The sequence below is a fragment of the Sciurus vulgaris genome, assembly GCF_902686455.1.
Source record: "Sciurus vulgaris genome assembly, chromosome: 8".
Classification (NCBI taxonomy): Eukaryota; Metazoa; Chordata; class Mammalia; order Rodentia; family Sciuridae; genus Sciurus; species Sciurus vulgaris.
The window spans coordinates 25950824-25970479 of record NC_136468.1 but is presented as its reverse complement, the minus strand read 5'-3'; the positions used below and the strand labels follow the sequence as shown (position 1 = coordinate 25970479).

Sequence of the window (19656 nt, the reverse complement as noted above, 5' to 3'; positions counted from 1 at the left end):
AAGGAGAGACTAAACTCAGCTCACCAAATATATACTCCAAAGGCATGCCCCCAGTGACCCACCTCCTCCAGCCATATCCTACCTGCCTTCAGTTACCTGATGGGGATTAATTCACTGATTGGGTTGAAGCTGCCATAACCCAAGCATTTCACCTTGAAGCCTTCCTGCATTGTCTCACACATGAGCTTTTGTTTTTTTGATGGGGGCACCTCACATCCCAACCATAATAGAGACAAACCATATTCAAGTCATAGCAATAGTGCAGAGGAAAGAAAAATTAATTCAGGAATGGAAAAGGCTTCCCAGCATTTCCACATCCAGGAAGATCTGGAATATTCTGGCAGATTGGGTATGATTTGTCAAGGCAGAACAACTTTGCCTGTATCAGTTCTCAGGAAGAGTTACTTGAAAGAAATGGAGGTATTCATCAGTCATTCTTTTCTCTGCTTTTGTGTTGTTTGTAAATCTCCTTTTCGCTTCTCTTGCCATTGAGCCTTTGCTGCTCTGCCTTCAGCTCTCTCTCTGCAGATACACTATCACCCACTGGTCATGTGAATGAAAGTCTAAACCTCCAATTATAGGTGATTATCTTCCATCTTTAGATCATGAATCATCCCCAGAAGGAGCCACCTCATATTTGTGGGACATTCAATTGCATGGTTATTTAATAACTTTTTTATATGGACTGGGCACAATGTGAGGAACATAGAAATACATGATATAGTTTCACCCTTCAACTTGGTAGTTGGGTCTACCAAAGTAGCAAATGTATGGACATGAAGAAAGAAATATTTTTGAAAAGGATAAGGATAGGAGAAGCATACCTTAAATTACAACAACTTAGAAGTTCATGAAACAAGAATAAATGTGATACTTTTCAAGAGAGCTCAGGTGGTCCTGGTACATAACCCAGAACGGAATCCAGAGAAGGGTGAGGCCAAGTACAGGCTCAGGGCAGGGAAGGGCTGGCCTAGAGTATTCTGCTTCCTCTGGGAAACGCCCGTTTAGGAAGGACTTGAGCAAAGGTGGATCTGGTCAGAAGACAGTGATGCAACTGGTAAGAGAAGAGCCCAAAAATGCCAACATCTGAGGACTAGCTGTAGGAATTGAAGGGCACACTTCTAGGACATAATGGAATGTGTCAAGGAAAGAGAGAGGGCTTGAATTTGTTAAGTAGCCATTTCAATTTTTTTTTTTTTTTAATTTAGGCAGAGTGAAAAATAAAGTCAGCAATAAAAGTAGGATTTGTTCAGCATAGTTTAAGGCATTCACAGACCTTGGAGCTAAAACACTTTAAGAAAAATTCTTGCTTTCCTGCTTTCTAATTAATTATTTCCATCAGACTTAACTTGCTTATCTTGGTGTGATGCTGGTGACCTGGAGGTGGAGGAGGCAGCAAGGCGCATATGGCAGTTCTGTGCCAGCCTGTCTAGAGGTCCTGTAACTGAGGGAAAGACAGCCTTAGTGGTGGTACCTTCTGTGGATTCACACTGCTGAAGATGCTGTGGCTTCCCCTTTAAGTGTTGAGCCCTCACTATCTTAGTGGGTTTTGATGCGAAGAAAAGATGGGTGTTGCTGGGAATGGTGGCACATTCCTGTAATCCCAGCCACTACGGAGGCTGAGGCAGGAGGATTATGAGTTCAAAGCCAGCCCCAGCAACTTAGTGAGACCATAAGCAATTTAGCAAGACCCTGTTTCAAAATAAAATATAAAAAGGGCTGTGGATATGGCTCAGTGTGTAAGCACCCCTGGGTCTGAACCCTGGTACAAAAAAAAAAAAAAAAAAAAAAAAAAGGATGGGTGTTGTTTTATTCTTCTCTAGCATAAGCCCATTGATTGCTTTGGATGGCTAGGTTAGTGCAAAGATTTTCCTTCTAAATTTTCTGACTAGTGCTTCTACTCTTCTATTCTAAAGCCCTCCAATGTTTTGGTTTTTATCCCCTTTGTGTGCTGGGGATTGAACTCAAGTGTGCATTTTCCCCTAAGCTACATCCCCACTCCTTTTCATTTTTGATTTTGAGACAGGGTCTTGCTAAGTTGGCAGGCCTCAAACTTGTGATCTTCACCTGCCAAGAAGCTGTGAATTACAGGTGTGTGTTGCCACACCCAGTCTAGTAGTACTTATTTCTCTTGCCACTTTTGAGTTTTAATATAAATAAGACAAGCATGAGAATCCTTGACCAGGGACAAGGCCCATCCTATGAAGAGCTAATATGAGCCAGCACTGTGGTACAGTAGGTAAGACATGTATACTTTCCCCCAAGCTTTCCTTTTCAGCTAGCTCATTCTCCTTCCCTCCTACTTGAAGGTTTCTTCCGAGTCAGTGTAGGGTTGTCCAGGCTGTCTGTGGTTAGTGGGCCTGTGGGGATGGAATGAGAAACTTCAGAGATGGTGACTTTTCCCTATAATCATGTTTCCAGTACCGGCACCTGTCTCTTGGGTTGTGCCCATTCCATTCTCATGGCTGTCCCAAAAGAATACATTTCAGCACCATCTTATCAACTTATTGGCACTCCCCAACAGCCACTTAGCAGAGACAAGCAGCAGCATCTTCCACTGGGCTACTCTTTACCAGCCCAGTCCTGTAGGGAAGTCCATTTGTCTAGACTCATAGTAGAAAATGGCAGAACCTGGATGCAGGGCAGGGAGTATAAATGGTTTGATAATTTGCAGTTAAAGAAAAATGTTTTGAAATCTGATAATGGGCAGCCCCAGGGTGAACAGTGTGTACTGCATGTAAGACTTCATCCTGGTTGCTATGGAAACCACCTCTCACATCCCCCTTTCAGACAGATTTGACTGAGTTTAAAAAATAAATAAAGCTGTTCCTCGTCATTGAAAAGTGGTCCTTGTCCCCTCTCCCAGACCCCAGCCCATGGCTCACCTTGAATTTCTTTTGAGGTTTTCCTGGAGCTTCCCCAACTGATGTGCTGGTGTGGAGAGTTTGTGCCTGAGCTTTTGTTTGTAGTTGAGTGGGTAGCACAAACACATTGGGTGTCTAGTATGGACCTCCAGCCCAAGCACATCTCCTGTTGACCTCGAGGAGTCATCTTTTAGATTTTTGCTCTGGGAGTGGACAGAGCCACTGACCATAGAATGCACTTTGTCTCAGCCTATGTTTGGGGGCTCTGAGGAGGCCCAGAGAGCTGTTCCTCATTTCTGTACCACGAAGCATTCCCAGATTCTGATGCAGGACTGGCAAATAACAGACCTAGTAGGAGCGAGAACAGTTTATCAGAGTTTCTCTCCCATTTGGAAGACATTCTTTCAGTCATGGTATTTCTTCATCAGCACTTTTTTCCACTTGTTTAAACTACCAGTGTAATTCAGACCTTGTACATTTTGGGTTGTTTTCTGTTTTAAACCGAAGTTTCTTTCCTCTTTGCCTTGAGAAAATGCCTGTGATTTACATCTCATCAGGCTCCCTATAAGGTTGGTTTACAGGCTTCTAGAGCAGGCTTTGGGAAAACTTTCCATTCCAGCTTTCAAGATTCCCTGTTGGTTTTCCTTGTTAGACTTATTATGCTCTGTCATGCTTTGCAATAGCATTCCTGAACAAACCCCCTAAACTCCCATGCTTACCTTAACTATTATAGGAAGATATATAAATCAGCTAGTCAGTCTGCAACTGGTGGAGAAGTTCCCATTTCCCTGCCCTTGCGTGCCTCCTTTTCCTGAGCTTCTACATCTGCTAGTGATTTTTCTAGGGTTAATTTGGGTGTTTTTATTTTTAAATTGGAACATGGTGTCTGTCTCTTCTCTGTGTGTGTTTTGGATGCAGCCCCTGTGCTAGGCATGTGGTTATTAACTCCACTGATATACCAGTTCGCTCATTAGCATTTGCATTTTAAATTACAAGCTAGAGCAGACGACATTTATGCTATATTTGTACCATTGCCTTCTTCATGAATGATGTTGCATGTGCTGGGAATGCAGAAATAACTCTTCAAAGGCCCTGATATATTTTAGTCTGTTTTTTAGAAAACTGCTATTTCTTTTTTACTCTTGATTCTCATTGTTTGATAGGGAATTTTTTTTTTTCTTCTTTTCCAAGTTTAGACCTATTTGTGAGCTATGCTGATTGGAAAGTGCTAACGACAGACCAACCCTTCGTATCAAAATAGGCCTATTGCGTAGAGCAGCCATCTTTCCCACTCACGTGGTGTTCCTTGTAAGCAGCCTGCCTTGATTTGAGAGGAGGGAGTTTTCTCCTCCCTAGCTGGGTGGGTGGGAAGGAAGACACAGTCACGGATACTTGTTCTTGCTTGTATTTGTGCTCACATCCTTCTTTTTTTGTAGTCGATTAGTCAGTAGTTAATAACACCTGTTATTGCCTGGTACCACGAGGGGGGAAAGGAAATAGTGTATGCCTTCAAGGAGCTTCTTTGACAAAAAGCATTTAGATCACAGTGCAGAGCAACATATGAAATATTAGAGTGTAAACTGCCAGCTTTAGTTGTAGGTCCCTTAATGGGAGTTGCCAGTAGAGGACTTAAGTCCTCTTGGGCAGTTCTTCCTCTTGGCAGACGGTAACTTCAGCATCCAGATCACAAAGACGAAGTCAGAATTGCATGGTCATGGATCCCAGCCCTGTGGTTGAGCCTCCCCAGGCTGGCCCAGCTCTACCTAACCTAGTCTTTGCGGGCTCTGGAAGCAGGGAGGGGACAGAAAGCATGCTGTGGTTGACAGGTCTGCATTCGTGTCTTTGTGTTTTTCCTGTGTGGTCTCCAAGTTTGGTTTTCTCAGTTTTGTTGCAGGGATCCTTCCTACTGATGAAGTCTCACTTCTAAAATATAACTTGAAAAATCCAGGGATGTCACAGTGGAAATAGATTTGCATTGTGGGTAGGCAAGCAAAACATCTGCAACTGATATGAGCTATTTCCCTACTTTCTAAAGGTTTTTCCCATATAGTATTTGATCTGCCAATTCATCATTGCTGGAATAACCAAGAATTGAAGAGTTGCCTTTGAGATGAATGATCCAAGTACACAATTCATGTTTCAGAACCTGATCCATATGCTAGGAATGTAGCTTAGTTGGTAGAGCACTTTCCTAGCATGCAGGAGGCCCTGGGTTCAATCCCCAGTACTACCAAAAAGAAAAGACCTGATCCCTGATCTCATTGCTGCACATGACATATACAAAGTAAAAGAAACGACATGGTATGGGGGAATAGCATCCTGAGCCTACTCTCATGTTGCTCTATTTCATACCAAGAGGTTGGCTTTAAAATAAACACTGCAATTACCATTCTCCCTCCATATTCCTGTGGAGAGTATAGATCTTATCCATTGGAATGAGGGCTTGGGGGTTGGTAGCTTTTGTCCTTTCAGCATAGTAGCACTTCAGCACTTACCATCTGAATCCTGCTGTGAGTTTGATTCAGATTTGTACAGCTTCTTGAATTTTATTAATTATTCTCATAATAATTTCTTACCCCAGCATCTGCTGATTCAGAGTTCTAAGAAATCCATATTCAGGACTGTATACATTGTTTGAAGTCAGATCCCGAATAGGATTCATAGTTACGAGGGGGTCTTCTACTTTTTAATATCTAATGGTGCAGCAGGGCTGGTTCCTACCTCATTGGCTCGTCTTCCATAAACAGAAGCACTCTTGAAGTTCTTTTTAAATGTGATGGACAAAACAAAACTGATAATGAATTATTACCTACCTCTGTATCTCTTCTGCAGAGATGGTCCATTTGTGGCACATTAAGCATTTGCCATGTGCCTTTGGAGGTGGGGGAGCTTCTTTGAGCTCCTCCCAACATAAGCTTTTGTGCCTTCAACTTCATTTCGCCTTTGCCTGTTACCTGGCCAAACTGTCCTCCAGAAACTAAGCTATGCCTAACAGAACAAACCTAGATGTCAAGGAGTGATAACTGGGTCCTAGAGACTCAGGAGTGTCAAAGCAGAGCAGGGGACACATTAGTTGGCAACACCTGTACAGTGAGGTGAAGGTACATAGAGTGGCATGGCAGCAGGCATCAGAGCATTCATTCAGTAACATTTATAAATGCTCCTTAATGATGCTGATGAAAGCTATTGAGGCAAACAACTCACTGAAGAACTGTGAAATCCCACAGCCTATCTTTCATTTTTTTCATTACATTTGTTATCCAGGTGAAGGGCTGATTGCTTCCAGTCACTCCCCATTCCACCAAGCTGGTGCTCCAGAAGAAGGGGTATTCCTTGACTGCGTCCCCCACCACCCAGCTTCTCGCAGTTCTCCACACCTACCTCCACTATGTCCTGGCTTCTGACTGAAGCCTTGAATTAAGTAGGTTAGGAATAAACTGCTTGAATGCGTTTGTGCAGATAGCTTCTCTCACCAGCTATCTGAAGTGCTTTTTGAAATACACGGGAGCCCTTTGTAAGCTGCTTTATAAGCTGTGAAGTCCATTGTTGCTACTCTCTGCAGCCAGCGTGTCTCTAACCTAAGTAATATCTACTTGGCCTGCAGCCAGGGCTTGGGATTGCAAACTCTCGTAAGCAGCAAAGCCGCCCACCAGAGTCACTAGCAGCTGTTGCAGGTTGGAGGATTTGCAGAAATTGAGATTGCTGTTCCCAGATATTGGCACTTGCCTGGTGATGAATGACCCAGTCTGTGCAAGGGGACTCTGTATGCTTTCCTTCGGTCTTTTATTCTCAGCCCTCTATTGTGGTGCCTGCTCAATGGCCCCGTTGTGGAGGAGGGTGGCTGAATGGCAGGGTGAGTGGCCTGCCTCTGCCGCCATTGCCTCCCTCAACTGGCCTACACTGAGACATTAAGAATAGCTCTTTGATCCCTGAACTGGTTCTTGGGGCAGAAATTTCATGGTACACAGTACAAATACCAAGGGCTAAGATTCCAACCTCAAGAGGGTAGAGAAATGACCTTCACCTAAAAGGCAGTGAAATGAACTCTACTTGGATTACTCTGGTGCCCTTTTGCCTTAACCTGCACTGGAATAGCCATAGAGGTAAGACCAAAGACCAGGAAAGGTCCATTCTGAGAGTCATTAGTGGGTATATGCTTATTTCTGATATGATTGCCCAAGAGTGAAATTTTCAGAGGGTGATGCCACTTAGAATAATTTCTTCTTGTCAAATACACCCAGACATATTCATGAATGCATACACTGAAACCAGTGTTTCAATTCCATCTTCTTAGAGATTAAATTGCAAAGAATGAGGCATGAATGGCCTTTGCTCAGGGTTGTCCACTCCCCCAACTCCAACCCCTGCTGCTACTCTCTCATGTCACTATTTCCGTTACCAGCATAGAAAATGTTTGAGGAATCTTGTGTGTCTTCTCACCACCGAATCGGCCATAACAGTGCCTAGAATAGTACTTGATCATGAATGAATAAATAGATAGATGTTTCTGGCCTAACATTTTGATTGTTTTAAAATTCAGAAAACACTGTTCCCAAAAGGGTGTTAGAGCCACAATAACCATGAAGTCACAGAGACCATACTGAGTGTCACTCTGGAGAATGGCCTGGGTCCATCCCCAAAGTCATGGAACCATCAACAAGTCACAGCTGTTTTGGATCTTGGTTTTTTTTTTTTTTTTTTTTCCCATAGAAATGAGGGGGTTGGGGGAGGGAGGGGTTAGTGTTAGGGTTAGGGAGGGGGGCAAGAATGAAGGAAGGAAGGACTGTATAGAGGGAAAAGAGGTAGGAGGGGTGGGGGGAAGAGGAAAAAACAATGAATCAAACAACATTACCCTATGTAAATGTATGATTACACAAATGGTATGCCTTTACACCATGTACAAACAGAGAAACAACATGTATCCCATTTGTTTACAATAAAAAAAAAAAAAAAAGAAATGAGGGGGTTGGATTGGGTCTCTCTTGAGTTCATTCCTGGTCCAACTTTCTAATAATAACAGTTCTTACTTAATGAGTATTTACTATATACTGTGGTTTTGGTCTTACCCACAACCCTGAGGTAGGTACCATTACAATCCCCATTTTGCAGATAGAAAAACTGAGGTGTAGAAAAGTTTGTTAACTTGCTAAAGAGAAAACAGAGCACATCTTAATCTCATCATATGTGCTCTCATTTAGAATGCAGTACCCATATTGATGAGGAACACAGTGACCTAGTTTTACCTCAGAGATTTTTGCAGGTAGCCAGGGGCTTTCCAGTCTTCCCTTTAGTCACTGCACCTGCCTATGCTCTTGTTGGCTAGGAGCCAACCCAGCAGTGCCTTTCTTGTGGTATGACCAAAAGCAAAACTTAAGAAGGAGACAGTGGGAGGGGCACTATTTAAGAAATGTGGTGATGGAGACATGAATTTCCAGTCATTGTTTTGAGTCTGGATTTGTGTTACTGACTCTAGAGATGACACTAGAAAGAACACATCTGAGATGAGAGCATGGTGGGGACGTGGGATTGTAGAAGAGAGAGCAGGTCAGACCTATGGGATGGGTTTATGAGCTGGGGCATTTATGGATAAATTAAACTTTAGCCCTGAGTAAGCAAAGTCCTCAGCCAGTTATTACTGCTCTGGCACTTCTAATGGGCCCTATGCGGCCCTTATAAATTATTCAGCTGCTTTACTAATAAAAGGCCCAGCAACTAGCCTAGTCCTGGTGATGCTTAAGTAGATAGCTCAGAGCAGGTTAGAGGGACAGAATAGCTCCTGATCACCAGGATGGCTCTCCTTTCTAATTTAGAGATGAGAGGGTTAAACAGTCTACCTTGAGTAGCAGAGTTTTGAGGGAGAATGTGTAACACTGGTGTAGAAATGTTAAAGTGGCTAGCAAGGGCTTTCTCAGGAGACTCCAGCTGAGGTTTCCTGGGCTATTTCATCTGGTACACCTTTCACAGAGTGGCATGATTATTAAATGTTCCAGAAGATACAACCTTTAAACATCTGGAGGTTCTCCCCCAACAACCATTCTTACTATACCTTTTTATTTTCTTTAAATTTCAAATTTAAAATTGTGAGACTAGTACAAAGACCTTCCATTTAATCTTTATTGATTTGTTAACATGTTGCCTTGTTTGCTTTCTGTGTATTTTTAGAATTAGAAGATTTGGGCCAGATTGCCTCTCATATCCATTAACAATGGGGAAATATTTTTTCCATCCCACAGAGAGCATGTGTCTATGATCTGTACTTCATGTGGTCACCATAACTTGTTCTGGGGCAGCTGCCATGATATTGCCCCACTTTGGAAGATGAGCTGTGGCAATTGTGCTTCCCAGCTTTTCCAAGCCATGCGTGAGTCTCTGCGTCTTCTTGGATCAAAAGATATCATTCTGGCAGTCTCAGTTCCTCTCTTAGGCCCAGGTGTTTCCAGGTGTGAGCAAACTAGAAATAGGATTTAAGTGGGGTAGTTTACAGGCCTGCCTGGAAGCCTCTGGGAGTGTGCACATCCCTGGGTACTGGCATGTTTATTCTCAAAAGTTTTTCATGCTGCCCTAGATATGATAGGAGCTTTATTATCTTATTTCATATTTCAGCAAATACTGAAAAATGGTAAAATAATTCATTCACCCCCCCAAGCATGTTTTGATTTTATTGTTTAATGGTGTTCTGAGAATTCAAGGATTTCTAAATGAACTGTAAATATTAGCTGAATTCCAACCCACTGAAAACTGTAGGATACGATAGGAAAAGGGATCTCAAGTCCAATGCTTCCCAACATGCTAGCTAAAAATCATGAATGGCAGCTAGAATTCCAGGACTATAGACTGCTTGTCCTGTGTTTCATGGTACAACATATTAGGAGGACTCTTCTATTTTTGCAATTTTGCACATTATTTTTGTCATAGTTGCTTTTCCTCATCCTCTGTTTCATAGCTTCTGGAATTTTCACTGAAACAAATATGATGTAAATATGGGTTCTTGTCCTCATTTTGTTTCTTTCAGCTTCACCAGGTCGTGTTTTTTCATTGATTAGTAAATGGTCTTTATTTTATACCAGCAAGAATTTTCACAGTAGTGATGTCACCATTATTAATATTTGTATATCTTAGTCGTCTTTGACCCCTTTGCTCTAGGTGATCCTGTGGAGGAGGATTGCTAGAACTTTGCTGGTCATTACTTTTCAGTACAACAGAAAATATCCATTAGAGTAGAGTTGATGAAAATCCCAATAACAGGGGAATAAAATAGATGAGAGACGAATTAGAGGTGTTTTTAAAGAACATTGATAATAGAAAGCTCATTAAACAAGAAATTTGAAGACTTTCTCATCCAGATTCTGCTGCTTCCTGATGATTTTAAACAAGTCTCACACTGGTTCTGTCCCCACTTCTCTGATTCTCATTGTCTGAGCTTTTGTAGGCTCTGCCCCCAAAATCATTAATTGCAGGTTATAATCGTAGCTGTGTCACCTTGGATTATATTAAATGGTAGCTGATGTTCGTTCAAGGCCTTGATCTTATGAACTCCTCTTCTTACTCTTACATTGTGAGTTTGAAATCAAGTCAGCTGATGAGTAAATTGAGTTGATTAAATTTTCAGCGTGGCATAAAAGTAATCCCTATGAGTAGGAGATGACAGTTTAGAAGACAGCCTGTGTCTTCCCTCAGTTCATCAGATAAACACTCTAATTGGATGACAGAGCTCAGTTTAAAAGTGTCCTGAGCTCAAAGGTGAGCTAGCCAAGGGCTAGTGCTAATGCCATCAATCCAGTTCTCCAAAGAGCAATTAGGGCCCTAATGAAATGAGGACCTTGGACTTCTGGGGTGGCACCAGAGGAGAGGTTGAGAAGCTGTGTTGAACCATCTTCAAGACTTTAGATTTATAAACACACAAGCTGAGAAACATGTAAGTTTAAGATTCTGTAAGAATGCTGGTTCGCCCACTTCACACATATGGTACATTAAGGGTTCACCTCTACCAACAGCCCAATTAGTAATTGCCAATACTAGTATGTTCCCTGTGGAATTGTTAACAGTTGCCATGAGAACCTTAACTTTTGCATTCCCTGACTCATTTTCCATGAACAATGCAAATGCAAGGAGATTGGAAGAGGAGGGATGAAGAACACAGGGAGCTAAAGAAATGAAACATACCTCCTAAATCACTTTGGTAAATTCCCAGTGCTCATTCAGTTTTCCCACCTCACTCCTGCCCTTATGCAGGTTTGTTTTCCCTAAATCCATAAGAAATAACTAAAACAGTTTGACCTTTCTTTTTTGTTCTATTTATTTGTTTGTTTGTTTACTTATTTATTCTTTGCATCGAACTTAAGAACAGTTCAAGTTCATTGCTTAGCAGGAAAATTGCCTTTAATGAGCCAAGTTTAAGAGAGGAGGATTTTAATCTCTTAATGTTTGGAAGGAGATGAGATGTGCATACACAGTGAGAAAGTAAGTTTATAGCTTTAACTATTACATTCAAAACTGAATCACTCTCCCAGCAGCATTTAAGAACAACAAACAAACAAAAAAACCTGCGTGGGTTTATTTTTGTTGTTTTGTTGTTGTTTTGGAGGGCAAAAAAGCATCTCATCCGCAGCATGTGCCTGGATGTGGATTCTTGAAATAGAAAAACACCTTCTACTCAGTAGCTCAGAAGTCATCTTTAGTTGTTTTGAATTTCCTCTAAGAATGCAGTTCCTGTTTCAAACCCAGCTCCTGCTCCTGCTTCTCAGGGAAGATTTGGCCCCAGCACAGGGTTAAGTGTGGGTTAGATCCTCCAAAAGAAGAAAAGGTGCTGTCCTCAGCCTTTGTCAGCACTACTTGCTACCAGCCAGCTGTGTTTAGTGCTCCATCACTTTCTCTCTTCTGTCTCTCGTTATTTGGCGGACCCCTTTTTATGCTGAATAGGAGATAAAGAAGCTCCTCTGCACCCCCTCCGTTGCCCTCAGCTCTCCTCCTCTTACTTGACTTGAAAGGCAGTTGGAATCCTGCGTCAGAACTTTTTGACTTAACACTTGGGAGCAGAGCTTTGGAGGCACTATGGTCACTGGCCCCCAGTGAGTTCAAAGACCCTCATGAGCTGTAGGGTGGGGCTTCTCAGACTTGTTTCCAGCATGGGTCTGAAGTAGATTTTGCATTTATGAGAAGTTTCCAGGGATATCAATACTGGCGATTTGCAGACCACTCAAGTAAATAGAAAGGGTCTAGACTTCCCCCCCCCCACACACACACACACACACATACACAGCCTTTTGTCTTCTACATTTTGGAATTATAAACTATCCATTGCACACACAAAGCTTTAATGGATAAGAAAACAGATTTTGGAGCCAGTAACCACCTAGTCTGAGTTTAGGCTCTCCTGCTTACTAGCTATGTGACATTCAGCTTCCACATTAAAGAAGTGGGGATGAAGTAGTGTCATTGTGATCAACAAATCTTCCCTGTGAGGTGCCTCTTCTCAGTGACACTGCATTACATCATGCAGATAAAATCCTTGGTGGCCCTTTTGAGCCAAAACTGGATGCATGATTTGAGTCCTGTCCACATGGATGTTGTATCCTGGGTAGGCCTCAACATTAAGACACTTCACGGCGTGTCCTTGAACCAGCACTGTATGTGACTTTCCCCTCCCCATGGAAAGAAAGCCACAGTGTTATTGGTACATTTCCATTCCTCCTGCCAGGTTGGTCCTTGCTTGTTAACAGGTTCTGGACCCTTCAGTGGAGCATCCTAGGCAGCTCAGTCATTATGGCTGTATGTTGTGGATCTGTGAGGGAAGTTTCCTGCCTTGACTTATGAAGTCAGGTCTCTGTGGTAGTACACAGTGGGGCAATTAGCCTACTACCCCGAAGGGTTTCAGCCAATTTTCTTGGTAGCAGTGTTAGTTGCTGGTTAAATCTCAAATATCTGTAAGATTATAGACTCTTAAAAGATTCTAAACCTTGCACTCATTAGGATAGCTATTTATCAAAGAAACAAAAGATAGTGAATGTTGGCAAGAATGTGGGGAAATTGGAACCCCTGTGAAATATTGGGATTGTTAAAGGGTGCAGCTACAATGGGAAACAATGTGGAGATTCCTCAAAAACTTTAAAAATAGAGTTGCCATATGATCCAACAATTCTACTACTTGGGTATATACCCAAAGGAAATGAAATCAGTATTTCAAAAAGATATCTGTACTCCCATGTTTACTGCAGCATTATTCATGGTAGCCAATATATGGAAACAACCTAAATGTCTATTCCAGGATGAATGGATAAAGAAAACATGATGTATATGTACAATTAAATGTTATTTAGTCTTTTAAAAAAAGGTGGAAATTCCTCTTATTATCAATGAGGATGAACCTACAGGTTATTATGCTGAGTGAAATATGCCAGTCACAGAAGGACAAATACTACATGATTTCACTGATGTGAAGTAGGTAAAATAATCATCTCATAAAAACAGTAAAATGAATGGTGGTTGCCAAGGAATGGAAGGAGCGGGGAAAGGAGTTACAGCTAGTGGGTCTAAAGCTTCAGCCACACAAAACAGATAAAGTTCTAGAGACCTGTTGTTAATAATACTGTATCATACACTTCAAAATATGTTAAGGAAGATTCATATTGGGTTTAATATGGTTCTTACCATATTAAAGATGGGAGGGGCTGGGGATGTGGCTTAGTGGTAGAGTACTTGCTAGGCAAGCATGAGTCACTGGGTTCAACCCCAGCACCACCACCACCCCAGAAAATGATGGGGAATCTACTTCCAAAAAGGATTTCTTTCTAATATATAAAGCTGATTTGTTTGGAACAGAATCTGGTGATTAAAAATAGGGGGTCAACATTTGGGGCCAAGTGGTTGAAAAATGTGCCTGAGATCAGGGACTTCACAAATCCTGACCCTTGCTCCCCTAAGGTAGTAAGTATGGGAACTTTAACAAATGGCCCCAGGTGTTGTCTTATATTGCTGAAAAAACAAAAGAGCTTCTGTCTCTAGCTGGAAATCCCTATTTCTTTTCAGATCCTATTTGAGCCTGAATGTTGGAAAAATCCACATTTGCCACAATAAAGCTTCTACTCATCCTTCAATTCTCCTAAGGTGAGGGGTGTTTTTGTTTTCTGTGGTACTGGGGATTGAACCCAGAGGCATTCTACCACAAGCTACACCCCTAGCCCTTTGTATTTTTTATTTCCAAATGGGATCTTGCTAAGTTCCCTAGACTGACCTCAATCTTGCAATCTTCCTGCTTCAGTGTCCCAAGTCATTGGGATTACAGGTGTGCCCCGTGCCCAGCCAATTCTTGGTTTAAATGTTACTTTTTCCAGAGGATTCTGTCAGCTACTAGAAAATAATAATCTCTTCCTCCACCATGTATTTTCCTAGAGTTCCATGTAATTCCCTCGATTACATTTCTTATTCAGTGTAGGCCTTCTCCAGTAGATTCTAAACTCCCTGTATGTTGTGTATGTCCTTCAGTTTGTTTGTCTCTGATAGGTCATCTGGGCCTAAAATCCCTGATTGCTGGGAGTGGTGGCACGTACCTGTGATCTCGGCTACTCAGGAGGCTGAGGCAGAAGGATCACAAAGTCGAGACTAGTCTGGGCAACTCAGCAAGACCCTGTCTCAAAATTAAAAAAAAAAAAAAAGGTTCATTACTTAGCAGCAGCTTTCAGTCTTGATTTCTATTGGCTATCCTTTCTAAGATACTCAAGGATTTTTGTTCTATAGTTGTATTTGTGGCACCAACATGCATTTCTAAGTCTCAAGAGAGTCTATTCCACCTCCAGAAACAGAGATCACACATAAATAGAGATCATCACTGATTTCCAAAGAGCAGGAAACAGCCAGTGGGGTACGGATTGAAAAGACCAGCTCAGGAGCAGGAGCAGGTAAACTTCTCTGAGAAACTATTACCTTTAGGCAGACAATTAAGAACTTTTAAGTTTCTTGTATTATTTTCAGGCCCCGTGGCCTTAGCAGCCTCTGGAGATTCCTGAGCAGATTTGTTGTTAGCCACCAAGGAAAGCAGCTATGTTACATTTTATGACTGTTTCCTGTAGCTTTCTGTGCTAGTAACTCATGTTTGACATGACAGTTTACAACATTGTAGGGTTTTTTTTTCTGAAGTTGCTTATCAAAATTGAATGTGTCAGATACCCAATATTTTGAGGCCAGTAATTAGCTAGGACATTTTTACTTATGTAGATGCCTGTAAAACATCTTTTCTTTACCAATAGACTCTTAACCATTTTTCACAGTCTGGGTGACTGCAGCACTGGTAAGAAAAGCAAACAGAAGAGAAGGAATGTGGGATGGGTGTTGCACTCCCTTGCCTTCCAACCCTGAGGCCTGCTAACAGGAGCAGAAGCCTGGGGAGGGAGGTCCTTCCTTCCCCAAGCTTGCACCATTCACACCCACTTCTCTTGCATTGAGTCCTCTTTCCAGTCCTTAGTTTAATTTTTTTTCCTCTTTATCCCATTTATTCTTACTTTTTATTCTTACTTTTCCTGCTTCTAATTATAATTTTCCTCTCCATTCCCTCTAATTAGAATGGAGAGCAGGTAGGAAGTAATTTTTTTTTTTCCAGTGCTGGGGATCAAACCCACGCCTTTGTGCATGCATCCGTGGCGTGCAGTCCACCACCAAGCTACGTCCCTGACCAGAAGTAGACATTTTGTGTATAGCCTGAACCAGTCTTTGTAAGCTCAGGGTTTTCATGGGAATTACTCATTTAATCTCTCTACCTCTCTAATTCTGCCCCTTATTTACATTGTGGCCATAGTGATACTAATTGGGCAGTAAGAAATGTCAAGTGAAAAAGGGAAGTAAGTGCTTTTTGATAAAATGAATTTTATTCCTTATCTATGCCATCTGCAAATCCTTTTCACTTAGATTTGACGCTATTGGAAAACAAGTCTTGACAATTTTCATTTATTCAGGCGGCTGCTTATCCAATTTGGCAATTACCACTTATTCTCTGGTCTCTCCTGCTGCTACTCTTATCTTAGCCTTTTCACTGTTCATCCTCCACTAGGCAAGGAGAGAGGGAGGGAAATAAAACCTAAGCAGTAAATGTAGTTACTTATTTTGATTTCATCAGTTGATAATTGTGAGGCAGTTTATAGGTTTGGGATGCACAACTTTTAGGACTGGGAAATTGTTTGAGATTTTAGGAAACAATCACTATCTGGTCTGGGATTGTGGCTCAGTGATAGAGCGTGTGCTTAATTAGCATGCGTGAAGTTCTGGATTCGATCCCTAGCACCAAAAATAAAAAACAAAAATAAATTTTAAAATAATTTTGAAAAGTTGCTCTCTTACAGGTACCTTCTTGTATTGCGAGCCAAGGGGGACTGACTAATGATATGGTCTAGGATGTACCTAGGGCAGTTTGGTGAGTGCTTCTCAGTGAACACGCCCAGAGAGCCTACCTGCCTTCACCCCGCCCTTCAGCAAATAGTTCTTGAGTGTACACTATTCTGGAGACACAGCTGAACAAGACAGAAAAACACCTTCACTATAAAACAGAAATCCTAACAGCGGGGTTTCGTATGGAGGTGGTATGCTAAAGATCTTACCTACGGAAATATCTTAACTCTTCCAAAATATAGAATGTCAGCCTCATGACAGCAGGATTCTTGGTATTTCCTGCTCAGATAAGAAAGATCAAGAGTTCCTCCCTCATTTCTGCTTGAGTGCATGGTCTCTTGTAACAGCATTGACGGACTCTGGAGAGGCTATCTTCTCCTTCACTCTGTTATGTTCCCCAGCTTTGTTTAGATCAGCCATCTCTCTCTCATCCTGGAAGTTCAGTCTTCTTCCATGTAACCACTCTCCAAGAGCTTTGTATTTGTGTTGGCAGAAGTTGGAATCTGGAGAGCAATATTCCTTGTGGATTAATTGCCAAAGTAATTATATTGTAAAATAATATGCATGATTGATACTTAATATATGCCTCTCCAGGGAGCTGGAGAGCTTCATTGATTTGGAGAGATGAGCCAGTCACTCATTTAGGAGCAGAACTTGATGTGAAAAGCCAAACTGGCCAGTGCTGTGGTGCACGCCTGTAATCCCAGCAGCTCCGGAGTCAGAGGCAGGAGGATCGCAAGTTCAAATCCAGCCTCAGCAAAAGCGAGGTGCTAAGCAGCTCAGTGAGACCCTGTCTCTAAATAAAATACAAAATAGGGCTGGGGATGTGGCTCAGAGGTGGAGTGCCCCTGAGTTCAATCCCTGGTACCCCCCAGCCAAAAAAAAAAAAAAAAAAGAAAAGAAAAGCCAAACCGATGGCCTGGACCCAAAGGCCAGGAGCAGGTGACGGGAGGTAGATAAAGTACAACCTTATAATCATAAGGGTGCTGCACCAAGAAGTATCCCAGCATCACATCTCAAGAAGTTGCAAATCTCTAGGAGGTGCCAGGCTACAGGGTGAGAGAATGGCAGCATGTCCTCGTGTTCAGACTCTCACCTTGTCCAGAATGAGCATCCCTAGAGTCTGCAGAGGGACATGCCGTTGGAGAGTCTCCCCCTGCACTCTCGCCACCACTGCCAGCAGTAATTTGAAGGATACTGGCTTGGAAGCAGTATCTGGCGCTTCTGTCAAGTCTCTTCCTCTCCTTTCTGGTTGAGCAGGGCACATGCAGCCTTTCCAAGTGGGCGGCCTCCACATAAGGAGGATGCCTTATTTATTTTGGGTCCATGAGCTTGTGTAACGTGACTGTTTAACACCCGCCTAAAAGCGCGTTCAGCACATGAGCAAGTAAGGAAGCCCACTAAATCCTGTCTCTTCTGGGTACAGTGGGCCATTGAAGGTTGTTCCTGCAGCTATGTATTTATGGACAGGGGCTGGAGTTACGACATTTATCTCTGTTGGTTAGGGCACTGATATATATCTGCGTACATCTCCTATGGAGAGCTGCACCTTATCTTGAGAGAGAGCGATGAGAGTGCTTCCGTAACTCATCCTGCCTGGCACTGGGACTGCCTGCAGGAGGCCGCTTCCCCTCCTAACCAGGGGCTGGCAGAGGGAGCATGTGGTTATGTGTACAATGAGGGCTTTGCTGGTTAAATTTTCTAGGGTGTAAAACAGGTGAGAGTAAAAACTGCAGCTCCTAATAAGCTGTCCTCTGGTGTCACATTCTGATCTGCTTCCAGGCATGACCCCTTCCTCAGGCATAGTGTCAGGAATCCCTGGGGGTTATAGGATCAGTTTATTCTCAGACCGCATTCCTGTTTCCCAAGTCTTCCTGCTTCGGTCCTCATGACTCTTCTGGTCTGTCTTCCTTCTATTGTCATCCCGAGGGTTCTAGGGGTTGAAGTGGTCAGGAGGGACTCTGGGAAGGGCCTGGAACTTCAGCAGAGTCCTGAGGGCTGTTCCCTGGTCTGTCAGTGATTTTTTTCCTGGCCTGCTGCTGAATTCCAAAGATAGGAACAAACTACGGTTAAGGTCAGATTATTTCCTCCTCATCCCAGGCATGGGTACTACAGTTCAAGCAGTTTGGTGGTCCATATGTACGCGTTGGTGAGCCTCCATAGTTTTTGTTTGTTTGTTTGTTTTTGCCACCATCTTCCTGAAACTGTCCTTTTTCATTATTTCACTGCACGTGCATTGTCACCATATACCACACTGTTTGACTTACTTGTTGTCTTTTTCCCCTCCTCAGATTGTAAGGTCCATGAGGCAGGGATCCTTGTCTCTTCATTCCCTGCCAAATCCTCTGCACCTAGAGCAACGTCAGGAGGCCTTGACTGAGCAGTGACCCTTCCTTGAGCAAAGAAATCCCTAGAGGCCTTGTGGTAACAGTTACCGGTTTGCTTTTCGTGATCAATGGAACAGCAAACTATTAAATCACATGGTCCTATAGTTCCATCCCTAATTCCCCAAGAAAATAGTATAATTTTTCTTCAAAGGTGTCTTGCCATGTTATCCCTGTTGCTTCTGAGCCTTGGGAATAGAGGACAAGAAATGACAGTGTTTAGACCATGTTGGCATCCTGCAGAACCAGCAATGCAGCCCTTGGTCCTTGATAATTCACCAGCTCCATGTTCTCTCCTGCAGAGGTTTTCAGCATCCTGAGGAAAACCTGGCCCTGTGTGTTTAGCCAGTTTGATGGCCATATCATTGGGAGAATAGCTTTGATAAAGTACAGCTCGTTCCCTATCTTCTTCTCTGGCCACAACTGCCATCCTATTGATTCAAAATAGGGAATAACAATATGGCCTCCTTAGTTTCTTAGACTGTTGTTATCTCTTGGGAGGCTATTGTTTCTGTGTCATTTGGTCCTTTCAAATAGCACCAAGTTGGAGGCAGGAATTGAGCAGCCCTTACTCCACAGAGGTTCTGTGTCTTCCCGAGAAGTACTCATCAGGATTCTTAGACTAGGAATTATGTGATGGTGATGATGGTGATGATGATGGCTGTAGCTAATGGAGTTGTGATAAACCAGTATGGGGGTCCATGTTGAAGGCTGGAGGACTTAAAAATACAAGATAAACTACATAGACCAAAAGGCCCCAGTAGAATCTTTTGAAAGACCAGTGGTTCACGGCCCACCCAGATTCTAGATTCAGATCAGCTACTGGAAACTTGGCACTCTCAAATCACATTTGGTCTTGCCACCCAGAGATTTAAAACTCTTCTTGGATGACTTTAGTGGACACTTCACCAGTGTTGTTAAATGCTTTATAGTGAATTTTAACTTTTGTTCTTATTTTACTGGTGAGAGTACTGAGCCCAGTTGGCTATGTACACAGCACCCCTGAAATTATTCAAGCATATACCGCACAGCCA

The 19656-nt window shown here is 42.6% G+C and overlaps 1 protein-coding gene and 1 long non-coding RNA gene across 2 annotated transcripts in view; one reads left to right on the top strand and one right to left on the bottom strand.

Annotated features, from left to right (window-relative positions):
• SND1 (staphylococcal nuclease and tudor domain containing 1) overlaps positions 1 to 19656 on the top strand; it is a 421454-nt gene that overhangs the window by 281096 nt on the left and 120702 nt on the right. The gene's annotated exons all lie outside the window — the stretch shown is intronic.
• On the bottom strand, positions 7818 to 19554 carry LOC306668377. Its single transcript, XR_013765859.1, has 2 exons — positions 16452 to 19554; positions 7818 to 14487 (listed from the first exon to the last, which is right to left on the bottom strand). It is a non-coding gene; the product is annotated as an uncharacterized lncRNA (long non-coding RNA).